General features: G+C 46.3%; 1 non-coding gene across 1 annotated transcript; it reads right to left on the bottom strand.

Moving 5' to 3' along the window:
• Window positions 1-518: 518 nt before the first annotated feature.
• On the bottom strand, window positions 519-709 carry LOC140598040 (U2 spliceosomal RNA). Its single transcript, XR_012000194.1, has one exon. It is a non-coding gene; the product is annotated as a U2 spliceosomal RNA (small nuclear RNA).
• Between the last annotated feature and the right edge of the window lie 15,510 nt (window positions 710-16,219).

Genomic DNA, 16,219 nt, shown 5'->3' with positions numbered 1-16,219 from the left:
AACCGCGCAGACGTGTTAAGGGTTTTAAGGGGGCAGGCCTGGGTGGCTCAGCGGTTTAGCGCCGTCTTCAGCCCCGGACGTGATCCTGGGGATCCAAGATCGGGTCCCACGTCAGGCTCCCTGCATGGAGTCTGCTTCTCCGTCTGTGTGAGTCTGTGCCTCTCTCTCTCTCTCTCTCTCTCCCTTCTCTCTCTCTCTCTCGGATTTTCATAAGTAAATGAAAGCTTAAGAAAAGAAAAGAAAAAAAAGATACAAATAAAACTTAAAAACAGCTTTAGGGAAATGAACAATTTAAACCAGAAAGAGAAAAGCACGAGTACAACTGTCAGTGTGCTCACAAGTTGTGAAACTACGCCAGGAATTAGCAAAGATGGAGAAAAAAAAAAAAACAAGAAATCAACTCGGTTCAAGTATCTATCTGAGCTTTCCCCAACTCTCCCCAAGAACAGCAAAGAGCCTCCCCAAGCGCTGCTCCAGACAACTCCTTGTCTCTCTTTCACAATCGAGTGTTTCCCCCGAGGGGGTGCACCGTTCCTGGAGGTACTGCAATACCAGGTCGATGCGCGGAGTGGACGGAGCAAGCTCCTATTCCATCTCCCTGCTCCAAAAATCCATTTAATATATTGTCCTCGGATAGAGGACGTATCAGATATTAAACTGATAAGAACAGATACTACACTTGATCTTAGCCAAAAGGCCGAGAAGCGATGCCGCCACGCACGCCCCCGCGCATGCCCTCCCGACCACGTCCACCTTTCACTCACGGTGACTCGGCTCCCGCTCCGGCCACGTCTCGCTCCCCCGCTTCTCCCACCGTGGCACGGGCGGCACTAGCCGCTAGGCTCTCGTGCGGCTTTGTAAAGTCTCTTCCTTTTAAAAGACAAACGATGCGTCCGTCGTCGCGTCGTCGCCGGCCCCGCAAGGCCCTTCCTAATTTGAATGGCCCGCCCCTCCGCGCGCGGAGCCCTAGAGGCGCGGCGGGCGGCGGAACCTGGCTGCAGGCCAGGCGCCCTCGGCCTCTCGCTGTGGCCCGCCTAGGGGGGCGCCCGGGAACCGGGCGTGGGGCTGGCGCCGGGGGCTGGCGCTGAGTCGTCCCAGGGCCCAGGAGGCTCCTCACGTCGTCACTGCGGGACCCTCCAGGCTGGCTGGGGCCAGGGCGTGGGGAACCACAGCACGGCGTCACTTGACATTTAGCCTTTTAGCCTCATCGGGGTCCTGTGCTCAAGTCCCACTCGCACGTGGAGCCTACTTAAATAAATACAATATTTAAAAAAATGATTTCTCGGGGCACGTGGGTGGCTCAGTCGCTTTCGCGTCTTCCTTTGGCTCAGGTCATGATCCTGGAGTCTTGGGACTGAGCCCGGCGTTGGTCTCCCTGCCCAGTGGGGAGTTTGCTTCTCTCTCTCTCTCTCTCTCTCTCTCTCTGCTACTCCCCCTGCTTGTGTTCTCTCTTTTTCTGTGTCAAATAAATGAGTGAAATCTTTTAAAAAATGATTTCGGGGCAGCCCGGGTGGCTCAGCTGTTTAGCACCGACTTTAGCCCAGGGCGTGATCCTGGACACCCAGGATCGAGTCCCACGTCAGGCTCCCTGCATGGAGCCTGCTTCTCCCTCTGTCTGTCTCTGCCTCTCTCTTTCTCTGTCTCTCTCTCTCATGATTAAATAAAGAAAATCTTTAAAAAAATAAAAATAAAAAATGATTTCCCCTTCTAGTTCACACACCAGCTTCTCGTGTGTTTGGTTAATGTGGGTCTCCCTTAGCCGGCTCACATCAATGGGCACAGACCAAAGTGCCTGCAAAGTTAGAGCAACAACAAGTGTGACGGTCAGGCCCTTTCCAAGTGTCCAAGTTGCTATCGCTTCAAGGGAGTCGGGAATGATAAGCCAGGGGCAGAGACTTGAAGAGTACAGCTAGCTTTCTCAGCCAGTGCGTGTTCCCCACGGCCTCGCCCAACCGTCTTGTTATCAAACTCTTGCATCCTATGCAGTGGTGTCTTCATAAGCCAGGTTGTTCATCTTTCCATGTGCTTCACATCCACTATTATTTGCTGTGAACTGAGTGTTCATATTCTTTGCTCACTGTCCTTAGAATTGTTGATTTTTTTGCATTTCTATCTCTGGCGCACTTGGTATTTGTCCTAGTATATAAGTTCCAGTATTAATCTGACTTTATTTTTCTGGATGGCTACCCAGTGGTTCCTGCATCATATATGGAAGAGCCCATCTAATCATCATCTTCAGATGCCACCTTTATCATACCAAAAAGTCCTCATATATATTTAGATCTATTTCTGGATCTCCCTTTCTTTCCTATTTTTCTTTCGTTTATTTTATATTTAGTTTTTATTTACTTATTCATGACATGGGGGTGGGGGAGAGAGAGAGAGAGAGAGAGGCAGGCTCCATGCAGGGAGCCGGTTGTGGGACTCGATCCCGGGACTCCAGGATCAGGCCCTGGGCTGAAGGTGGCGCTAAACCGCTGAGCCACCGGGCTGCCCTGAAAACCTGTTTTTAAATTTGTTGATTCAGAGGCACCTTGGTGGCGCAGTCAGTTAAATATCTAGCTTTTGCTTTCGGCTTAGGTCCTGATCTCAGGGCCCTGGGATCAAGCCCCACATCAGGCTCCGTGCTCAGCTTGGAGTCTGTTTGAGATTCTCTCTCCTCTCTCTGCCCCTCCTGCTCATGCTCTCTGTCCCTCTGTCCCTCTCTTCCTCTCTCCCTTTCTCCCTCTCTCAAATAAATAAATCTTTCAACAAAATAATAACATAAAATGAAATTTTTGATCCACCCAATTCTTCGGTGTAACACCTGCTCTGCACCTGTCACTGTGTGGGCCCGGGATCACAGAGGTGAACGTGACCTTGTCCTTGGTCACAAGGGGCATCTGCCATGCTCATGCTCTTCCATTCCTCTCTGCCGCCATTCAGCCACATCCACTCCTCACACAGCTGTTGGGGAAGCCTATGCACAACCAGAGAACATCTGTTGGTGCCACGGTTGCCGACTCCAGGGGCTCCTGTGCTCAGTCCTCGGGTCTGAGAGGGCATTGGGTCCCCACCAGCCGAGGAGGACAGCACCCTCAAGTCCAGGCCCCATTGCATATGTGTTGACTGGTCCTGTGGCAGCCCTGCCTTCAAGCCAGTGTCTACACTGTCCCCTTGCACGGCTCCATCAGCTTCTTTCCATCACCCCAGCTTTCATAACTAGTGGAAGAGACCTGGCTGGAGAGACTAGTGAAAGATACCTTGTTTCAAAGGTAGCTAAAAAAAAAAAAAAAAAAAAAAAAAAAAAAGATTTTATTTGAGAGAGAGAGAGAGAGAGAGAGAGAGCATGAATGGAGGGGGAGGGGCAGAGGGAGAAGCACTCCCTGCTGAGTGGGAACCTCAAAGTCGGGGCTCCTTCCCAGGATCCTGGGATCAGGACCTGAGCCAAAGGCAGACACCTAACCAAATGGGATCACCTAGGCACCCCTTGCCTTGAGCCATTTTTGTTTGTTGTTTAAGATTTTATTGATTTCTTCATGAGAGACCCAGAGAGAGAGGCAGAGACATAGGCAGAGGGAGAAGCAGGCTTCATTAAGGGAGACCGATGCAGGACCTGATCCTGGGACCCCAGGATCCCGTCCTGGGCTGAAGGCAGACACTTAACTGCTGAGCCACCCAAGCGTCCCCCAAATAAAAATCTTTAAAAAAAATGGGGCACCTGGTGGCTCAGTGGTTGAAAGTCTGCCCTTGGATGATGTTGTGATTCTGGGGTTCTGAGATCAAGTCCCACATCAGGCTCCCCACAGGGAGTCTGCTCCTCCCTCTGCCAATGTCTCTGTGTCTTGCATGAAGAAATAAATAAAATCTTTAAACATTTTATTTTATTTATTTTATTAAAATTGTATTTGTTTATTCATGAGACACACACTCACACAGAGAGGCAGAGACACAGGCAGAGGGAGAAGCAGGCTCCCTGCAAGGAACCCAACGTGAGATTTGCTCCTGGATCCCAGGATCACGCCCTGAGCCGAAAGGAGACACTGGGCCGCTGACGCCAATTATTCAGGCGTCCCACAAATAATTTTGAAAAAATGACTTGAGGTGGGACAGTTTGCCACCTTGCTGCTCAAAGTGTGGTCCCTACCCCAGCAGCACTGGGGTCCCATGAGCATGTTGGAAATGCAGAGCCACAGGCTATTTAACAAGACTCTCCTGGAACACACGTGTACCTTACGGGTTGACGAGTGTTCTGCTACAGGACTTGATAACTGGGGGAGAAAGACGGGAGAGGCAGCAAACAGTTTTCAGGATCTCAGCTCTCACTACCGATATACACAACCCAATTCCTCACTATTTTTTTCTCACCCTTACCTTCTAAACCTCTGAGGAGAGTCTGCAAAGCAGTTTCTGGAATCTTCTGGCGGTTAGACAGAGAAAAGGAGGGTGCCCGTAATACATGAGCTAAATTGTTGTATTTATTTCTTTTTCAAAGATTTTATTATTTATTTATTTATTTATTTATTTATTTATTTATTTATGAGAGACACAGAGAGAGGCAGAGACATAGGCAGAGGGAGAAGCAGGTTCCCTGAAGGGACTCTGATGCAGGACTTGATCCCAGGACCCTGGGATCACAACCTGAGCCAAAGGCAGATGCTCAACTGTTGAGCCAACATGTGCCCCCAAATACCACATGTCTATAGCACATACACAGAAGTACATGAAATATGTAAACAGAGACCTTATGACTTGCATTTAAAAATTATTGCCCCCCCCAAAAAAAAATTATTGCCATGGGGCGCTGCAGTGGCTCCATCAGTTAAGCATTCAACTCTTGATTTTAGCTCAGGACACGATCTCATGATCTCAGCATCATGGGATCAGCCCCGAGTCCGGCTCTGTGTTTGGCAGGGAGTCTGCTTGTCTCTCTCTGCTCCTCCCTGGTTGTGTTCCTCTCTCTCCCTCTCTGATAGATAGATAGATAGATAGATAGATAGATAGATAGATAGATAGATAGGTTTTAAAAATGATTGCCATGGGGGTGCCTGTCCTGCTCAGTTGGCAGAGCATGAGACTCTTGATCTTAGGGTCATTTTTTCAAGTTCCAGATTGGGGGTAGTGTTTAATTTAGAAAAAATATATCAAGCTGGGCAGAGTAAAGAAAAAAAGAAAAGAAAAGAAAAGAAAAACCATTACCATGAATTAGATACAACAGTACAAACTCATAACTTATAAAAGTCAGATCAGAATGGTTTTTCTGGTAAACAGGACTTTTTCTATTAATTTTTGTGGGGAAGACATTGAAGATTTTTATTTGTCCTTGACAAAGTTCCAAATGACCTTTCCTCCTTTTTTTTTTTTTCTTCTGATAAGAATTACCTCTCTGAAGTTTGCACATCAGGAAGATTGTCTACCCTAGTAGAACATTTATGTCTCAAAGGCACAGGGAGAAAGAAATGCAAGCTCCTACATACTTTCAAGATAAATAGGGGAGGCAGGGGAATTGATAAAAAGATTAGATGAACTTTTTTTTTTTTTTTTTTTTAGATGAACTTTGAATAACAATTCTGGAGCCATCCAGCAAGTAGGCTTTGATTTGTAAGATTTGTAAAGCAAGGACAGCTATCTTTTTTTTTTTAAGAGTTCATTTATATATTCATGAGATACACACAGAGACACAGGCAAAGAGCGAAGCAGGCTCCATGCAGGGAGCCCGATGTGGGACTGGATCCCAGTACTCCAGGATTACGCCCCGGTCTGAAGGCCGGCGCCCAAACGTTAAGCCGCTCAGGTGTCCCAGGGACAGCTATTTTTAATTCCTTAAAGAATGGGTGGCCACCTAAGTGATATCAACGGTTGCAAGGTTTCTCTTCCTTCTAGATATGTATGTATGTATGTATTTAAAGATTTCATTTATTTATTCATGAGCAACACAGGCAGAGACATAGGCAGAAGGAGAAGCAGGCTCCATGCAGGAAGCCCGATGTGGGACTCGATTCTGGAACTCTTGGATCACGCCCTGAGCCAAAGACAGACACTCAACTTCTGAGCCACCCAGATGTCCCCCCCTAGGTACTTAGCTTAGGGGAGAACGTCGTACAAAAATTCCTATCAGGCTTTGAATATTGGCTTCCACTTGGCCAAATTTGTGATCATGGTGTTATTGAATCCTTTCAACTATCTTGTCAGGTTTCAGCCAGGACAAATAGTGACTATTTCTGACCGTACTGCACAAACCCATTAATTTAATTGTAGTTTCCCCTTAGCTATTTAAGGGAGTAACGTTGCAGTTCAGAGAAAATCCCTCAGAATCCCATCAACATGGTGGGAGGGCCTCTTCCGAGGGTAAACGTAGGGGCATTTGAGTTGATATTACAGAATTTGTAAAGGGCGTTTGAGGACAACCTCTTGCAGGGTCCCAGTTGATTACAACTGAGACATCAATCCTTGGGTCTGTGTTTTGATGGTGGAGCCCTAGGAGAAGGGTGCAATGTGGGAGGATAAGGTGTTCTTTTAGATGCCTGGCCTTAGGGACGCCTGGGTGGCTCAGTGGTTGAGCGTCTGCCTTCGCTCGGGGTGTGATCCTGGAATCCTGGGATGGAGTCCCACATCGGACTCTGCATGGAGCCTGCTTCTCCCTCTGCCTGTATCTCTGCCTCTGTATGTGTGTGTGTGTGTGTGTGTGTGTGTGTGTGTGTGTGTGTGTCTTTCATGAATAAATAAGATCTTTAAAAATAATTTTAAAAAAATAGACGCCTGGCCTTGGAGCTGCTGTAGCTATAAAGTGAATAGCGTGGTGGGTCTTGGTTTACAATCCTGTCCAAAGTTCTTTCAGAATGTTCAACTATTGTCACGAGTTCAGTCAGACTTGTGCCCTCCCATCTTCTCTTCTGCCTTTCTGGCCTCCACTAATCTGGAGATAATCCACTTACAAACAGGGCAGCTAGAGCAGGTTCAGTGACCTGAGGATGAGAGCTTCCAAACCAGCTTTAAAGTCTCCCAGCTTTATTTATTTTCAATATTTTTAAAGGTTTTGTATTTATTTATTCATGAGAGACACAGTGAAAGAGAGAGGCAGAGACACAGGCAGACGGAGAAGCAGGCTCCTCGCAGCGGGCCTGACACGGGACTGGATTCCAGGACCCCGGAATCTCGCCCAGAGCCGGAGGCAGACAGATGCGCAACCACTGAGCCACCCAGGGGTCCCTAGATTGATTTTATTTATTTATTTATTTATTTAAAATATTTTATTTATTGTTCATGAAAAACACGGAGAGAGTGAGGCAGAGACACAGGCAGAAGGAGAAGCAGGCTCCATGCAGGGAGTCCAACGTGGGACTCGATCCTGGGTCTCCAGGATCACACCCTGGACTGAAGGTAGCGTCAAACCGCTGAGGCACCCGGGCTGCCCAAGATTTATATTTTTAAGTAATTTCTACACACAGTGTGGGGCTTGGACCTACAACCCCCAAATCAAGAGTTGGATGCTCCACCTATTGAGCCAGCCCGATGCCCCTGTTCGCATATTTGAATAACAGACCAATCAGTACAAATTATGGAAGACTCTCGGAATGGCTTGTCAAAGATCAGTTGCTTTTTTTTACAAGTTCTTTTATCTATGAGAACATATCGAAGGTTCTAGACTGAAGATCTTGAATACCAAACTTGGGGTTTTGCCATTTTGCTTTCCTGCGTCTATTTTTGGCCTTTGCTGGGCCCTTCAACAAGTACATAAATGATAAATATCTGGCAGCCCAGGGTCATAGGCCCCCATAATGACAAAATTCTTCAAAAAACTTGTGGGGGTCCTCCCTAGGCTTAGGAAACTATCTATGACACTAAGTTCAGCCTTTGACTAAGGAGAGAAAGACACTGAGTAGGATCTTCTGAATCTTTGGGTAGTTTCCTATCATCTATCTATCATCTATCTATCTATCTATCTATCTATCTATCTATCTATCTATCTATCATTTATGAGAGAGTATATGCACACAAGTGGATAGGGTGGGGGGCAAAGGCAGAGGATCTGAAGCAGACTCTCCCACTGAGCGGGGAGCCAGCTGTGGGGCTTAATTCTAGGACCCTGAGATCATGACCTGAGATGATCCAACATGAGCCACTCAGGGGCCCCGGGGAGTTTCATCTTAAAAAGTAACTTTAAGGGGCGCCTGGGTGGCTCAGTCGGGTATGCCTCTATCTTGGGCTTGCCTTGTGATCCCAGAGTCCTGGGATAGAGCCCATGGGTTCTGCTCAGCGGGGAGTCTGCTTCTCCCTCTCCCCACCACCGCCCCATACTTGCTCATGCGCTCTGACTCTGAAATAAATAAAATCTCTAAAAAACCAAAAAACCAACAAAAACCCCTAAAGATAAGATAACTTTAACAGTCTCTTTAGGGTCGAGTAGAAAGGCAGTTAAGTGGCAGAACAAGCAAGATCTCAGATAAAGAAGGTTAGAAGGGAACAGTAGGAGTTATGTTTGTCTTACTGTGTTTTATTTTAGGTATTTCTTGGGTCTTTAACGTTTCATTGGCTCTTTCTTTGGTTGTTTTTTCTTTTTTCTTTAAGATTTTATTTTTTTATTTGAGAGAGAGGGAGAGAGCACGAGCAAGGGGAGGGGCAGAGGGAGAAGCAGGCTCAACTCCCCGCTTATCGGTGGGGCTAAGTGATGTGGGGCTGGGTCCCAGAACCCTGGGATCACAACCAGAGTGGAAGGCAGGTGTTTCACCTATTCAGCCACCCAGGTGCCCTTCATTGGCTCTTTGTAATGAATCTTTTTTTTTTTTTAAGATTTTATTTATTCATGAGACACACACACACACACACACACAGACTGAGAGAGAGGCAGAGACACAGGCAGAGGGAGAAGCAGGCTCCATGCAGGGAGCCCTACATGGGACTCGACTCCGGGTCTCCAGGATCAGGCCCTGGGCCAAAGGTGGCACTAAACCACTGAGCCACCAGGGCTGCCCTGTAATGAATCTTCTAATAAAGCTATTTTGGAATCTTGAAGCCTTTTAGAAACTTCTGCATACCAAATAAGTATGCTATTCTGTTTAATTCAGGAACCCTTACTTTCAAGTGCACTTCTTAAATAAATGATTTTTTTTTTTATTGAAACATTCCCTAGAATGGTCACTGTAATTCTAGGTTTTTAGTAAGATTTTGCCGTTTTTGTAGATAGCTACAGCTTCCAGGACTCTGGTTTTTAGACACAAAGTAAGCAGGAAGTTGCTGGAAGATGGCGTGTTTAGCTCTTTATATTTAAAGGGTCCTATTTTGTTAACTACCTGGAACTTAAATAAAAACCTTAAAGTAAGTAAATAAGAGATCTATTTCCTTTAACGAAGTCGTTTTGGGTGTCTTGGAGCCAGATTAATACCTAAGAGTGATGTGCTGCAGGGCTTGGGATTGTGTGATATTTTACACAGAAATCTCCTTGGGGTTGGTGGGTTTGTGGGTGAGTGTCAGTCTAATTTTTCTATGACCAACTTATCTTAACCTGGGGATCTCTGTTTTATTTTGTCTTATTTTGTTTTAAAGATTTTGTTTATTTATTCGTGAGGGACACAGAGAGAGGCAGGGACATAGGCAGAGGGAGAAGCAGGCTCCCCGTGGGGAGCCCGATGCTGGACTCAATCCCAGCATCCCTAGATCATGACCTGAGCCAAAGGCAGAAGCTCAACCGCTGAGCCACCCAGGTGCCCCTATTTTATTTTATTTTTTAAAGATTTTAAGTAATCTCTACACCCAATGTGGGGCTTGAACTCACAACCCCGAGATCAAGAGATGCATGTCCCACCTACTGACCCAGCCAGGCGTTCCCTAACAGCTGTGATTCTCCACCTATGCCCTCTCTCTGTGGCTTCTTTGGCTTCCAAGATTCCCATTACCAATAGCTTTTACTCACTGGATCCACTTCAGCTTAAGGTGGACCCAGTTGGACTCCAATTGGTAACCATCAACAGTTCCCAGTGTGGAATCTGGGACTGGGGAAAGGACTGACCGGCACACCCAAAGAATGGGGACCGCAGACTGATTCTAAAATGGTGGACGGACTGCAGTGGCCACCAGTAGTCCCCAACATGGAATCTGGGACAAAACCAAGGGCTGAGATTTCCAACCAAATAAGGAACTGTGCAAAGTCATTTCGATTCGAGCTTGATGCAGAGAGAGCAGAGTTCAGACTCAGAACTGACCCACCACCCACAGGACCAGCGAGAAAGAGAAAACAACAGCTTCACGGGTGCCACGCCTGTTTCTCATCCTCAAATGCTGTCAGAAGTTTGCTTGGTCACTGCCAGTAAATGTGTTAAAAAAAAAAAAAAATTCAACTGACAAAATTCGAAGACCTAATTGGTCTTATTCACGGATTCACGGGTTAGGTAGCATCCCACCTAGCACGTAGAAAGGGGCTCAGGAGAGCTGTACAAAATGGAAAACTTTTATAGGCAGAAATGGGAACGGGCAGGAAGTCATTACCAAAACACAGGAAAGGAGTGTTTCAGGCAAGGTCGCCTGCCTTTGAGGGGAAAGGCTGGAGGGCCATCCTGCAGATTACACACTGGTGCTGATCAGAAAATTCCAGACTGACTGGTTAAAAGTCTCATTCCTGCAATTAAGTCTTGATTTGCTGTCTTGGGGCAAGTGACTTCATTTTGGGATCTTTCTTTCCTTTTCTTCCTCTCTCCCTCCTTCCTTCCTTCTGTCCTTCTGTCCTTCTTTCCTCCCTTCCTTCCTTCCTTTTTCTTTCTCTTTCTTCTTTCACCCGTGGCTGCACATCTTTTTCTCTTTCTTCCCTTCATAAGTACATAAAATCTCAATGGATAACATCTTAAATTTATAAAATACTGTACAGATGGTCCCCAACTTATGATGATACATTTTACACCTTCTTGACTCTACCATGGTATGAAATGATACACATTCAGTAGGAAGTGTACTTCGAATTTTGAATTTTGATCTGTCCTCGGGCCTGCGATATATGGTACAATTCTCTCTCATGATACTGGGTAGCAGGCAGCCACAGCTCCCGGTTAACCACGGGATCTCGAGGGTAAACAACTGATACCCTGACAACCATTCTGTTTCTCACTTTCAGTACAGTATTCGATATAAATTACATGAGATATTCGAGATAGTCAACACCCTGTTATCAAGTAGGCTTTCGGTTAGATGACCTTGCCCAACTGTAACTAATACAAGTATTCTTGTAACCAAACTCAAGGAGTTTGCTGCTTGGGATGCATGTAATTGAGCACAATCCAAGGAACTATTGAAAGCAAAGAACGTTTTATTACTTGTTTCAAGTAAGGAGGCAGGGGGAATAGCCCTCAAAACACTGGGGCGTCTGACTTGCTCGGTGGAGTGTGAGACTCCTGACCTTGGACTTGTGAGTTTGAGCCCCATGTAAGGTATAGAGCTGGCTTACAAAAAAAAAAAAAAAAAAAAAAAAAGGCACTGTCTCTCCTGGGGTTAGGACAGGAGCTTTATAAAAAGTAATGAATTAACTAATTTTTAGATTGATTTTAAAATTAACTAATTTTAAAATATGTAGTATTTGTTTCAAATTTAAACTTTAGAGGGATCCCTGGGTGGCGCAGCGGTTTGGCGGTGCCTTTGGCCCAGGGCGCGATCCTGGAGACCCGGGATCGAATCCCACATCGGGCTCCCAGTGCATGGAGCCTGCTTCTCCCTCTGCCTGTGTCTCTGCATCTCTCTCTCTCTGTGACTATCATAAATAAATAAGAATTTAAAAAAAAATAAACTTTAGGTAGTTGACATACAATGCAATATTAGTTTCTGGAGTGGTATTCAGTGATTCATCACTTGCTTACAACACCCAGTGCTCCTCATAAGGAGCGCCTTCCTTTGTACCCATCACCCATCTAGCCCCTCCCCCACAGACATCCTTCCATCAACTCTCAGTTTATTCTCTATCGGTAAGAGTCTCTTATTTTCTTTACCCCCTTCTTATATATTCATCTGTTTTTCTTTTAAAAGATTTTATTTATTTGAGAGAGAGAGAGAAAAAATAGGTGGGCGAAGGGGCAGAGGGAGAAAGAGAAATTGGCCCCCCACTGAGCAGTGAGCCTGATGCCAAGCTAGATCCTAGGACCCTGAGATCATGATGTGAGCTGAAGGCAGATGCTTACCTGAGTGAGCCCCATAGGCACTCCTGTCTATTTTCTTTCTTAAATTCCACGTGAGTGAGATCACATGGTATTTGTCTTTCTCTGAGTGACTTATTTCACTTAGCATAATGTGCTCTAGCTCCATCCGTGTCATTGCAAATGGCAAGATTTCATTCTTTTTGATGGCTGAGTAGTATTCCTGTGTGTGTGTGTGTGTGTGTGTGTGTGTGTGTGTGTAGGCACATCTTCTTTATTCCTCCATCAGGTGTTGGATATGTGGGCTCTCTCCATAGTTTGACTATTGTTGATAATGCTGTTATCAAAAAAAAAAAAAAAAAAAACAGGGCAGCCCCGGTGGCTCAGCAGTTTAGGGCCACCTTCAGCCCTGGGCGTGATCCTGGAGATCTGGGATCAAGTCCCACATCAGGCTCCCTGCATGGAGCCTGCTTCTCCCTCTGCCTGTGTCTCTGCCTGTGTCTCTCTCTGTGTGTCTCTCATAAATAAATAAAATCTTAAAACAAAAACAAAAACATTGGGATGCACGTATCCCTTCAACTCTGTATTTTTGTATCCTTTGGGTAAATACCTAGTAGTGCAATTGCTGGATCTCAATGTAGTGCTATTTTTTTGTTTGTTTAAGATTTTATTTATATGTTCATGAGAGAGACACACACACAGAGGCAGAGACATAGACAGAGGGAGAAGCGGGCTCCTCCCATAGAGCCCGATGTGGGACTCGGGATCACATCTCGAGCCCAAGGCAGATGCTCAACCGCTGAGCCACCCATGCGTCCCTAGGGTAGTCCTATTTCTAACATTGTGAGGAACCTCCGTACTGTTCTCCAGAGTAGCTGCACCATTTTGCATTCCCACCAACAGAGTACCAGGGTTCCCCTTTCTGAACCTCATCCTGACCAACATCTGTTGTTTCTTGTGTTGTTAGTTTTAGCCATCTTTACAGGTGTGAGACAGTATCTCACCGTGTCTTTTTTTTTTTTTATCGTGGTTTTGATTTCTGTCTCCCTAATGATGAGTGATGTTGAGCATCTTTTCATGTGTGTTAGCCAGCTGGAGGTCTTTTTTGGAAAAGTGTCTACTTGGGTCTTCTGCCCACTTCTTAATTGACTTGTTTTTTTGGGTGTCGAGTTTGATAAATTCTTTGTAGATTTTGGATGCGAAGCCTTTATCAGATATGGTATTTGTAAATATCTTCTTCCATTGCCTCGGCGCCCTTTGTGTTTTGTTGCTTGTTAGGAAGCTTTTATTCAGTGTACTGGGGGTAGGGGCAGGGACCTCGCATAAACACTTTAGTTCCATTGGCCATGCCTAGCATGTCAACACGCTAGTGCTTACACAGCATATTTAAAAAATGGCAGAAAACTCCATCCATAGGAGGAGATCTTGGAGTATTGTAATGAGCTAAAGGGAACTTCAGGACAACTCAGGGAGGGTTTCTTCCCAGCTCTTTGGCTCCAATCCAACTCAAACCGGCTCATGTAAGGGGCTATCAGGTGAAACAGCCCGCTGAGTGTCTCCTAGTCGGGAACTGCTCCTGCAAAACAAAACATATCCTTTCCCTGCTTTTGTGTCTCCCCCTCCTCCTTTTTGCTGATAGCTTTCAGCTTTTTTATTTGAATACGTTCCCTTTGCATCCTAGGTAATATTTTGAGCACACCCAGGTAGACTAGGCTAAGGTATTGTCAGCAAACCCTCTTGATCGACCACAGACCTCAATGGCTATTTCTTACTGCATTTTCTTAAGCACTGACAATGACTGGAGCATTCCCATTGCCAGACCAGAAAAGCCCTGATAGCAGTGGAGTGTCTAGAAAACCGCACCTCACATGTTCCCTTCCATGCCCATAATCATGGGCTGAATACATACCAACCCCCATCCATGATCATATGCTCTCTGCCTTTTCTCTTGCATGTACCCTCCTGAACCTTGATAAAACTCTAGGTGTCCATCTTGCCATTGGAGAGGTTCATTATTTTTTATTTTTGTAAAGATTTTATTTATTTATTGGTAGACACACAGAGAGAGGGGCAGAGACACAGACAGAGGGAGAAGCAGGCTCCACGCAGGGAACCTGATGCTGGACTCGATCCCGGGTCTCCAGGATCACACCCCAGGCTTCAGGCGGCGCCAAACCGCTGCGCCATGGGGGCTGACCCCGGATAGGTCCATTATTAAGGCCTGAGCCTGTTCCCTTCCTTAGCGGCTAGCACCAAAAATAAATCTCTCCCTTTCTCTTTTCCAAACCCTCCTCTCTTGAGTTACTGGCTTCTCCAGGGAAGAATTTAACCGAGTTTGTTTGGTAACTGTGTTAGCAAACCCAGCCAGGACCTATGCTTTCGATTCGTCCAGCCAACCTCCAAATTCCCCAGGAGAGAGTGCCAGGGAGGACCTGTTTGTTTCCTGAATTAGGAGCTATGATAGCTTGTTCTGTAACACTATGATGGTTTGTAGGCTAGTGCATTAAATGCACTTTCGACCTAGATTTTTTTTTTTCAACTTACGATGGGTTGATTGGGATGTAAAAGCCTCTGTTGATTGAATCCTGTGCCTATGTGGATTATTTCCTTTAATCATCACAACACTTTGTGGATAGAGAGGTATTATCTCTATTTTGCAGGTGAGTCAACTGATCAGAGCAACTAGGCCACATTTGTACACATAATACAGCTGGCATCTCACAGGGTTTACCTGGCCCATGCTTCTAAATATACTTTATTCCTTTCACAACAAAGATCTGGGCTTTGGATAATAACAAGCTTTATTTAAAACTTCAAATGTGCAAGTGGCTACAATCAGGTAAGGGGAAGTTCCCTAAGGGCCAAGAGAGTTAAAACCCAGACTAAAAGGAGTGTAGTGGGATGTGGAGGAGAATCCCACAGGTGGAGGGAAGTCTAAGGTCAGAGGTAGGGTTTGGGAGAGGCAGTGTGCACAGGAGAGGGGAAGGGCGCCATCTTGTCGGATTCACCTTGAAAATCTCTCCTCTGGCATAAGCATTGACTCCTGCTCACTGTGAGGGCAGGCCCTTTCTAAGCATTCCATGGGATCTTCCAAAATGTGGTGTCTCTCCCAGATCGGATGGGGGCCCTCAGATGTAGGGGGTCCCCATCCGGTGGGGGCCAGTAGTGGGGGCAGTGAAAGGGTTCACCTGAGGCACAACAAAGGGGATAGAATTTTATTGAATACACTGCAAGGGTGGGGGGCAGGAAAGCAGAGGAGAGAGTGTCTGCAAGGTAGTGAGTGGTGGCTGTATTTAAAGAGGGAAGGTGAGGAGGTGTGGGGACGTATGGAATTTCCCTTTTTTGGTAACTGTGTCTGGTTGGAAGTAGCCCACTGGTTAGTTAGGGCCAATGGATAGTTTGAGGCGCACCCCATGGGCCTGTCTGGATTCAGTTTGGTGGTGGCTCACAGTTGCTCAAGCCTATTGTCTAAAGGTGGCCTCCACACAAAAAGTCTCACAGGAAAGGCTCAGAGACACTGAGTGACCTACCTAAGTACCACCAGCTAGGAGGTGGCACAAACAGGATTCAGCCTGAGTGTGTTGGACTCCGCAGCCCAGGCGGACTCCACTCAACCAGCTGCCCGAGTTGACAGGTTCTTCGGGAACCTGTTCTCCGGTTCAAGTGCTTTTCTCCCTTGTCACCTTCCCACCTCACCCTGCTTTCCACTAGCATGGTGTTTGAAGCTGTGGCTGGGTTTGCAGCCCTGAAGCTGGACTCAGGCTCTGCAGCTTCTAGAAAGATTGTTATCTGTGGGTAAGGGCATGTGGCTGTAGGAGGTAGCCTCGCAGTCATTAGCCTACCCAGCACCTGCCCCTGGGTTGCAGGAATGATACCTTCCCCTGGCCATTCCACCTACTGAAGATGAAAATCAGGTAGGAGAATTAAAAAAACACCAGCCTGTAGCTGGATAATTTTCTGCCTTGTCTTGTATATTCCTCACCCATTAATCCACTTGGTCCTGATACCAGCCCTGCAAAGGAGGTAACAAGAAAACCCTTCTAATTCTACGGGCAAGGAGACCGAGGCCCAGGATGTTAGGTAGGCTCTCTGGGGTCAGAGGAAGAGGTAGATCTCAGGCTTGAGCCCAG

This window comes from Vulpes vulpes, chromosome 2, assembly GCF_048418805.1.
Source record: "Vulpes vulpes isolate BD-2025 chromosome 2, VulVul3, whole genome shotgun sequence".
Taxonomy (NCBI): Eukaryota; Metazoa; Chordata; class Mammalia; order Carnivora; family Canidae; genus Vulpes; species Vulpes vulpes.
The sequence above is the reverse complement of the archived record's forward strand: the minus strand, read 5'-3'. Positions and strand labels throughout refer to the sequence as shown.